General features: G+C 35.3%; 1 long non-coding RNA gene across 1 annotated transcript; it reads left to right on the forward strand.

Annotated features, from left to right (window-relative positions):
• The first annotated feature begins 213 nt into the window (after positions 1-213).
• On the forward strand, positions 214-1402 carry LOC125834009 (uncharacterized). The gene is made up of 2 exons (XR_007443320.1): positions 214-1002; positions 1099-1402. It is a non-coding gene; the product is annotated as an uncharacterized LOC125834009 (long non-coding RNA).
• Positions 1403-11205: the final 9803 nt, after the last annotated feature.

Consider the following 11205-nt stretch of genomic DNA (forward strand, 5'->3'; position numbering starts at 1 on the left):
AGTTACTTAGTGAAGTGAGTAATTTGAAGAACTTTGTTGTGAATCATGACTTGGCACATGCACTTTTTCAAAAATATTCGGATTTGTGTTTGTTGAAGGTTGGTGAAACAAGATTTGCCTCACACATCATTATGACCACCCAAATTCGCAAAGTGAAATCTTCTTTGGAGAAAATGGTCATGGATGATGAATGGAATTATCGATAAGGGAATTGAAGCCAAAACACGTGAAATAAAATCCCTTATAATGAATGATGAAAAATGGGATAGTATTGATTATTTCTTGAAATTTACGGAACCAATTGTTGATATGCTAAGAAGTGTCGATATTGATGGTCCAAAATTACATCTCATCTATGATATATGGGACTCAATGATTGAGAAGGTCAAGAAAGTCATCTTTGAGCATGAGGGAAAGATCTCATTTCCGGTCAATCAATTTTTTTTGATACTATTCATGATATTCTTGTGGCTAGGTGGAACAAAAGTAACACACCTCTACATTGTATGGCACATTCTTTGGTTCCCAAATATTATCATGAATCATGGCTTCAAGGAGAGAATGGAATTCGAAATCTAGCTCCTAATGAAGATAGTGAAATTTCATTGAATAGAGTCAAGTGCTTTCAAAGGTACTTTAAAGATTCTAATGAAATGAAACAAGTCTCATTGGAGTATGGATCCTTTTGTAGCGGAAGTGGCTATTTTAGTGAGCCTCACATGATTGAGGCTATAATGTATGAAGATTCTCTTTCTTGGTGGGCAAATCATGGGGTCTCGGCTCCACTTTTGCAACAATTAGCTTACAAGTTGCTTACTCAATCGGCTTTTTCCTCTTGTTGTGAAAGAAATTGAAGTACATATTCTTTGATTCACAATATCAAGAGAAATAAGTTAGCAACTTCAAGAGCCGAAGATTTAGTGTTTGTACATTATAATCTCCGGTTGTTGTCTCGCAAGAAAGAGAAATATATAAATGGGCCAAGCAAATATTGGGATGTTGGTATGTCTATATTTTCTTCAATTATTTAGTTTAAATGATGCTTTTTTCTTTTATATAAAATCTTCTAATATATTTATTCTTTTTAATTTATTTTAGGTGGAGATCGATTTGATATTGATGAGACAACTAATGATCTAACCGAGCTTTCAATAGATGAACCTCAAATTGAAGGTGTGATATTTGAGGAAGAGTTTGAAGATTTGGAAGAAGTTGAAGAAGATGTGGAAGAGATAGCTAACTTAATTAAATAACTTGATAATTGACAATATTTTGTTGTTATGTTAATTTTAAGTTATGGATTAAGTTGAGACAATCTCTTGATTTTTGTTAAATAGTATGTTTTACACTTTTACTTGGTGTATTGAATATTGATTAGTAATTATGAATATCTAAATTGTGGATAATTATCTTGTGTATATCTTAAATTTTAATAATTGCAGTATTTTCACTTTCGCTTTGTTTCAAGAGACGAGTTACTATCCATGTTCTAAGGTTAGTTCTTCTTTTCAATTTTTATTGATTCTTTTAGTTATATTTATTCTATTGTAATTTGTAAATGCTTTTAATGTTTAGTTTCTATTTTGTTGTGTCTTTGTAGGAAGAATGGAAGAGTAATCTCATCTCGAAGAATGGAAGATTGAATTCTACAAAATACATGTAAGTTTATCACAACATATGTTTCAAATTTAGAATATCTTCATAACTATATTTTTATAATATTGAAAATTTTTAGCCGTATCCCCGCACCCGTATCCATACTCAAATTTGCACCCACGAATCTTAAAATTTGGATTTTGCCGAATTCGACTCTCGGATACGCATCCGTCTCGGATACCCGCACCCGAGTCCGAGCAACTTAGGATCTAATAAAGATAACGGGGTAATACATGAGGTTGGTTTAACAGTCCCTGCTCCGAGACTATTACAAGTTGATCCATTAGCTACAATAGTAACCGGAGAGGAATCTTTGTGTGATTGAAAGCTAGAAAAAATGTTAGGATTACCCGTCATGTGATTTGTGGTACCTGAATCAATTACCCTTTTATTTGAAGAGGTGATAAGACATGTTTTATTTGACTCAGCAAAGAAGTTAATTGAAGCAGATTCCTTCTCTGATTTATGATATTGAAAGAATTTAGCAAACTCATCACCTGAAACTCGAATAATTTTCTCAGATGATGAACTAGAACTAGACATTTTTTAACTAATGTTAGTCCAAAGGGATTTAAAAATAGATTATAGATGACTACAGGTAACAAGGACTTGTTACCTGGAACCAAATTAACAAGACCTATGAATAAGTTATCTGCCAACAAAGATGTCCCTCACAGGCCAAGAAGGACAATGGTGAGACCTAAACCCAGACTAAAAATAGACTTGAACAGGAGAGGCAAAAAGTTTATCGTGTTAGCACCACCAAAAAAAAAATCTCAATTTTAAAAAATAAATCAAATATGTATTTTTAAAAAGTACTAGCTGTCACGTGTAAGCACGGATATTTTCAATAGACAAATTATTTAAAACAGAAAATTCACAAGAAAAAACTACCATTTCAAGTTTTAAAAACTAGAAATCGTACATAACTATTGCCATATTTAAATCGTTTAATTATCTTTTTTGATGACAAGGGAAATCCGCTGCCGCTACCCTTTTGGGTGCGCATAGGGTAAAACCCTCACTCCTATGCAATAGCACGCAAACCACATCAGAGAGGTAACTCGCACTAGGCAAGCCCAGTGAGACAAACTTGAGACCTCCAACATAAAATTCCCAAGCCCAAATCACTAGGCCACCCAAAAAGGATTTAAACCGTTAAATTATCTTATCCTTCTTCTACTATATCAGTTTTTTTCATTTTCAAAACAAACCAATCAATCATTTTCTAGTGAGGAACTTCTTTGCAAACTACATCTGATAACATAGATTAGTTCATTTAGACTTGCAACTGAAACTCTTCTTATGGATTTAGAGCTTGATACTTTGAATAGTGTTAGATATGAGCCTTACGCTCAGATTTTCAGGCCTAATAAGTAATAACTTTATTTTTTGTCAGTCGGGTGTTGGCAACACATGGTCATTATATCAAGGGTGTTGAGCTGATTGATTCTATTCATGATGGTGTTTGTAAAGAAGCTTAGAATGCAGGGTGGATGAATTGGAGGCTCACTTCTAGAGTCCTCTGTAATAAGTACCACTAAAACTTAAAGATAAGTTCTACAAAGTGGTGGTTTATTCAACTATGTTATATGGGACATAGTGTTGGCCTATCAAAACCTCCCATGTTCAGGAGATGGAAGTTGTGGAAATGAGGATGCTGATAGGATTAGAAACGAAGATGTCCGAGACAAGGTGGAGTGGGCCCCGTGGTGGACAAGATGAGGAAAGCGAAGCTCAAATGATGCGAGTACATGAAGAGGAGAGGCACATATGCCCTACCTAGTGAAGAGCTAGGAGAGGTAGGTGTGATTTCCTACCAGTAGAAGGTCCACACAGATTGTTTTGTTATTGTAAGTTCTATTATTATATGTGTTTGATTCTCCTATGTGGTTTGCAAGCTATTGCATAGAAGCGGGGTTTTACCCTGTGCGCACCCAAAGGGTATTTACTGCGAGTTTCCCTTGTCATAAAAAAAATTTATTATATGTGTTTGAGAAGCTTAAAATTAGGTTTGCATACAAGGTGATTGTTTAAATGTTTATGCATGTTTTTTATTTGTTAACTCATGCTAGTTATTTTTGTTATTGTAAGCTTTGTGATTTTATGTAGAAAATGGTCAAAAGCCTCCCAATCTATGGTCGGATTTCCAACTACACACTCATACTTCACGAGAGTCCTATTAGCCCCCAGAACTATTTTATAAGGAAATAAATTTCACCCTAAAATGACAGTCACTCATGTGTTTTGTGGTGTAACACACGCATATGCCATGTCAATGCCACCTAATAAATATAATAAATGAATTATTTTTCCTACTTTTTATTATTATTATATGCCCCACTAGAAACCTTCCATTATCATTAAGAACATCACCATTATCAAACACACTTCCCATCTATTGACATTCCGGCAAGAGAAAAGACAGTAAAATATTTTCCGACGAGTAAAAGTTTCTAGACCAATATCTTTATCCTATTCCCCACAACTTCTCTCAAAGTTCATTGCTACACATTTTACTTATGTTGGGGGTTTATGAAGGGATATACCAAAAGTAGTATATGGGCATGCCATAAATTTTCAATTCGATCGCTTTCTTATCTTAATGTTGGTGAAAGTAGCAAACCAAATTAAAACATTGAAATTAATCTAATTGAAAAAAATTATGATCCAATTGAATTTTCTATGCCCCATTTTGAAAATATCTCAATTTGTGGTTAAATTCAAGAATGTGAAATTAGAATTAACGTTTGAGAGAAGAGCTTGTGAAGGTGTTGGAAATTGAAAATTTTGTGTTTGTCTGAAATGAGTTTCGATAAAAAATATTGATTTTTTAAATTCTTTATTATACTACTTTGATTTGGGAGTAATAACTAAATTTATTTAAAGGTTCTTTGATTATGGGTAAGAGACGGTTAATATGTAGAATTCCTGAAGAAATTTGTGATGAAAAATAAAAATAAGGGAAAATGCATAAGTACTCCCCCAGCCTATGTCCGAAATCCCTGAGACACACCTAACCTTTACTAAGGTCCTATTACCTCCCCCCCGAATTTATTTTATATATAATTTCTACCCCTTTTCAGCCTATGTGGCACTATCCTTGAAAAATTGTCAACACGCGCTGGGCCCACAAGATAGTGCCACGTAGGCCAAAAAGAGGTAGAAAATTATATATAAAATAAGTTCGGGGGAGGGGGGGGGGGTAATAGGACCTTAGTAAAGGTTAGGTGTGTCTCAGGGATTTTGGGCATAGGCTGGGGGGTACTTATGCATTTTCCCTAAAAATAAAGCAAAAGTGTGAAGAAGAAGAAGAAGAAGAAGAAGAAGAAGTGTAGGGTGAGTGTGAAGAAGAAGAAGTGTGGGGCGGTTGGGTTGGGGTGGGGTGGAGGAGATTATTTTAATTTAATTAGAAAGAGAGAGCAAAATAGATGTACGAAATAAACATGAAAGCAACCCTATTTACTCTCTTTTCACTCTCTCAAAGAGAATGAAATGCACTTTCTCAGCCAACTCAGCGTTAAGGATTTATTTATTCTATTTTAAAACAGTTCAGGGGGGTGTAGGACCCCTGTGAAGCTTAAGTGTATAGTTGAAAATCCGATAATAGGTTGGGGGGCATTTGACCATTTTTTCTGATTTTATGTGTTTGAGAAGCTTAGATTGTGATGACGACAAGGTATTTGCGCTTAAATGTTTATTCTTGTTGTGATGTATTACCTCGGTGTCTTAATGTATTTTGTTCATTTGAGACACTTAGAATTGTGATTCCTTGCATGATGCATCTATGTTTAAATGTTTGTGATTGCTTACATGTCAATCCGTATTTAATGTGTAACCATTGTCGACGTCTTCTCTAGACCATTCATAAGAGCATGTTTATTTCAAGGGCAGAGGAGTAACAAAACGTCCTTCAATTAGTTAATTATAGACTCTGTTTTTCATTTTGTATTAGCGCTCCAATTAGTTGGTTCTGTTAACAAGAAGATACAGAAGTCCTCCAGACTTGGTAGTTTTTAATTATTTTTAAGCAATTTTCTTTTTAATTGGTAGAAGCATTGATTAAAAGATGTGTACAGAATCAGGTTCAACTAGGTGAAAAAGCTAATAGAGTTAACTTTTGAAGATGGAATTCTTAACACATTTAAAGAAGGAAGCAGAACAAGAAAGAAAACTTGAATTCATAAATCAAGGAAGCCGTCTTCATTTTTGCATTTCTATTCAAGGTGCTTAGTCATGTTGTTTTACTCTAGCTAGAGACAACAAGAGTAGAGATAAGGCTGGGCACTGAATCGGGTTGTACCGGTACCGTTCCGGTATCAATCCGGTCCATTCCGGTCCGGTAGTCTTCGGGGCGGAATGGGACACCATGAACCGGTACTCAGAACGGAACGGAATCACGATTTGATACCGGTGTACTGGTACTGGTTTATCCTGATTTATTTCGGTTCGGTTCGGTTCCGGTTAATTATTTTTTATTAGTTAATTTATATTTTATAATTTATATATAGGCATATTTTCAAAAAAAAAAAAATTAAAATTTTTGATTGGATTGATATTTTTTAATTTGTGTCATTGTTTTATCCTTATTTTTATTTAGTTTTTTTAAAATTACAAACTTAAGTTAATTAAATTACAAGTTATAAGAATAACTTATAACATATTAATAAGTAATAACTTATAAACTTCAAAAGATTCAAAATTTCAAAACATGAAAACTTAAGCTCAAAAACTTTAAAACAAAAAAACTTTATTAAACTTAAACTTGCAAATTTAATAAGTAAAAATTAAAAAAAATATCTTTAAAATAAACTTAAGTAAAATTACATTATAAATTTCAAAACAATTAATTTAAACTTAGAAAAATAAACAAACATTCATATTTTCGTAATTCAAAATATCAAAATAACTAAAAAAAATTATTATTTTTTGAAATAGTTATATGTCTCGTCCTGTTTATCCCATCCCGTTCCATTCCGGTCCGGTCCGGTTCCATCCCGATATATAGTGGGACGGGATGGAACCTAGTATCCATCCCGGTAATTCTGGTCCGGTTCATCCCGGTACCGGTCAACAAACCGGTCAACCCGTCTTGTTCCGGTCCGGTGGTTCCGGTGCCCAGCCTGTAGAGATCTCTTTTGTCAATGCAATATATAAACTCAAGATTGATTAATCTCTTTCCCATTACTGATCGACAATTGGTTAGGAAACCAGAAACCAAAACTAAGATTGGACGATTTCTGTATAGATGCACAACAATCGATCAATGGTCAAGGGATAATTTGGTTTCGGGAAATGACACGTGATTTCATTCTTAAATTCATTTCTATGTTTTTTTAGGCATGCATCATTTAGATTTAAGTTAATGTAATATGGTTGAATAATTTGACAAATAAGACCACAATTTGAAATGATTAATGTTTAAAACATTATCCGCACATCGCACAGGTACTTATACTAGTCTTAAGTATAATATATATGGGATCTATATATTACTATACAACTTTGGTGTGGTATATGGTATTTATTTTGTAAAATATCAAATATTGTACCAAATTCCAAAAAAAAATTAAGAAATCATACCAAATACCATGATATCCATACCACGGTATAGAAAATATCATTTTCCGTTTGGTATTTGGTATTATACCATACGATACCCACCCCTACATACCAACACCTAACTCCACCCCAAAAAATCTTCTTTGAACTCTCCCCCACCGGTCTAGACACCCCCATACCCCACTCTATTCTGTTATTCATGTTTTTGAACTGCATTCCTAGCATGAAATCTCCCTTATAAACTTCCACACACTCCACATTTCTCTCATACCAAAGAATGAGAATTCCTCCTGCTGGGCTGGGATGTAGTCATATTTCACCCACCTACTCCCTACCTCCACCTCCATACTTCTAATAATACTATCTGTCAAAATCTCCATTTTTGTTTCTTGAATACATATCACATCTGCTTTCTATTCCCCAAAGCCAACTTTAATGATGGTCCTTCTGTTGGGGTCATTCATCCCCCTCACATTCCAACTAATAATTTTGCAATCCATCAATACACTACTTTTTTCTCTCCCCATTGACCCCTGTCCTACACTCAATTTCCCACGCACTTCCTTGTTCCTCCTTCTGTACACCACAATTTTCCTTCCTCAAACTCCTTTCCCGTCCCTCCCTACTCTCCTCTACTGTCTCATGTTCAATGTGTCTCAGTAGTTCTAACACCTTGCCTCATTACCCACAAACTACACTCCCAAAAATTATTCCCCGAATCTAAGAAATTTCTCTCCCACCCACCTCGTAAAGAAACCTACCATCTTCAAAGCTTGCTACCAACATCACATCAGCTCCCTGAACCTCTGTACTACTGCTGCCAGTTGTAAAACAACTCCTGGACGGGTCTGAATGTGAAAAATCAGCATCTCATCCCATCAAAAAATTGGTTTTGGGACTATTATAAGTCCCATGGAACTTAGAGTCTGTTTGGATTAGCTTAAAAGATGGTCAAACCTACTTTTAAGTTATTTTTAGCTTTTGGAGTGTTTGGCAAAAAATAACTTAAAATAAGTTTTAAATGACTTTAAAAATTTAAAAGTTAAAAGTAGGTACTCCATACTTTTCATTTTAACTAAAGTTTGACTTTCCAAAAACTACTTTTTTTAAGCTAAGCCAAACGGACTCTTACTCATTCCATTACAGGAAAAAGCTTAAGCATAAGGCACGATCTTTAATTTCCCGGCTGGTTGGACCTCTCTGTGGCATAGACCAAACGGATCTGTGTTTTCCTCGCCGTTCAACTCTAGAGACTTAGTGAACTGGTTCAGTCTACTCCTCCAACCTGGTTCACTAATCCAGGGAGTAGTGTTATCTTTTTCCTTTGCTTGGGGTTTTCCTTCCCCTCGAGAATTCAAATTCTCTCACTTTCTAGTCTTCTATCCCTTCCAGCAGCTCTTTCCATAACTTCCAATGACCTATTTTCCCTTTATCCCGCCACCCTCCTCCCCTTCCCACCTCCTTTTCCTCCCCTCCTGCTGGATAGATTCACGTTTTCCTCCATTTCTGCAGTAAAAAAACTCAGGTTGAAATACAATGCACATCCATGTTCTATAGCTACTTTCTCCAACATCCACCTTCACAGAAACAGAGACCCTCCCCCCCTTTCCTCACCCTAATTTTCACTCTAGAAATGCCGTGCATACTGCAAATAACATCAACAAACCCCCACACAGCTCCCCTACCTTCTTGAAAAGGTCAACATTCCAAAGGTAAAGCGGCAAACCCACCAAATTTATAATCACAGTATCACCGGTAAGATGAGTATCAACACACCCATCTTGCTCCTTCCATCTATCCAGTTTCAAGAAATTACCACCAAACCACCTCTTTCCTCTATGAAAAGTTTCAAGTTTCAACAGCCTGCTTCTCACTAGCAAATCGGAATAAAACTTGAGCATCGCTCGGCTGTGTAATCTTCAGGCAGTCTGTCACTCCCCATTCATCTATAGCCCAGTTTCTGATTGCATACAAGAATCTTAAAAGATAACTACGTAAACAATCAAAACAGGCAACTACGACGGGGGAGAACACACTGAATCCCTTCCCCTGATAGTTTGGCAGCAGAAAGACAGCTTAGTTTCCTAGATTAAAGAACTGTAATCTTCTCTAGTGAAGAATGTCTGTGTCATATTTCCTCGTAAACCATCTCCTTAGATTATGAAGACCCAATTTCCGAAACAAGACATGATTTAACTGCTAAAAGCATAAAATCATACATAGCTTTCACCACTCACATGTACTATTCGGCAAGCCAAATTTACACATAAGCTAAAGCTCTTCCCCTCATTATGTTGATCTTTAGGCCATTTTACTAATCAAAGGATCCCACTTTAATCAAGTTACAACTCATTGAACTGGAGACACTGAGTATTTTCATGGTCAAATACGTAAGTTTGCAATCATAGAGCACCTACATTTAAATACCACAATAGGATGCATGCAATACTCTAACGAAGTAAAGATGATGCATAGCAATAACTAAGCAAAAAACATATCAGATGAAACTGAAAAACTACCAAGTCTCCCAACCCAAAAAAACATCAATCAATAATATGACTAGAAGACTTCCCCATCCATCATCAACTTCCCAGAGACCTTGTAAATTTATCCTCAGAGATGTTTGCATTGCATTAAAGAATTTCACACTAGAAACAGATCATTCCCAGAGATACACAAAGCAGTTTTTGCTCAAGAGTGCCATATTGAATTGAATGGATTGCAGATGCAAGTTTTAGACAACACTGAACAGGTTCCTAAGATTTGTAATGGAAATGGTCTTCTTTGGCATAATACGGATATCTAACAAGGTTCCCCAGTAATTAAGATTTATCATAAGGTACAGCTACTCCATGCAGCTTTTACAACTTATCTGTATGTTTCGATAGGAGGAGAAATTTTATTTGGTGTGAGACACAAAATTATTAGTTGTATGAGATTCACATTTCATGACAAGTGTAAATTGCGGGACCCCTAATTTATCAACTTCTCTTTCACTCCCCTCCTCACCCTTGCGAATCTATCCCCTCTCCACATTTCTTACTCCCGAGTTCAAAGTCAGAAATGGTCCCACATTACACTCATATTTTTATTGAAAATCCCTCACACAACTAGCCATACTTGTGTCTCGCCCATTATAAAATTTCTCCAACGGGAGTTCCCATATGTACATTAACAGTTAATTTTATTTTATTTTTGATGAAGTACATTAACAGTTCATTTTATTTATCACAGTTTTATCAATACAACAAATTACATTGAATTTTGTAATGTTTGTCTCTCATGAAGTCAGTACAAACAGAAGCAGATCTAGGGACTATCGATTTTGATTTGAATTGCATGTGTGTGTTGCTGTTGTTGTTGTTGTTGTTTGATCAGTTGAATTACTTTAATATATTTGTAATTGTAAGTCTTTATAAAAAAAAAGTTTATTTACTCAAAAGAAAGTCTTTATAAAAAGTTTCATTAAGTGTATTTCCTATGTGCAATAAACTTCCTGGATATGTTAGCTGTATGCTTCAATGGATGAAGTTAATGCAGCATAACAGCACATCATATGGAATCCATAACAGATTGTATCAATCCTTTAAATAAGAGTGCCTAGGAATTGAGACATGTGGATTCCAAACCATGGAAAAAACATGAAGAATTGCAGTGAGGTTTGGAATAGAAGGTACCAGATTTTAGTATTCTTACCCAACCACTACCATTCCGAGAAGTCAAAACAGTTATATTCACTCAGTTTTCAAAATGCAACGTGAAGGTTCATAAGACTTGACACATGCACAAGCTAAACCAGACAATGAATAAGGCCCATAACAAGTATCTTAAAGCTACTGCCAGGCTGAGAGTTCATTTATCAGACTCAAGAAATGAGAAACTAAGCAGAGAGGATGAAAGATGGATTAAGTACATTACACCATAATCATAATTTATGAACTTAAAGAGATTCTAGCTAGATTGTTAGCTAAGTCCAAGAAATGTACA

Source organism: Solanum verrucosum, unplaced genomic scaffold (assembly GCF_900185275.1).
Source record: "Solanum verrucosum unplaced genomic scaffold, falcon-dt-bn FXZP01000108.1, whole genome shotgun sequence".
Lineage (NCBI taxonomy): Eukaryota > Viridiplantae > Streptophyta > Magnoliopsida > Solanales > Solanaceae > Solanum > Solanum verrucosum.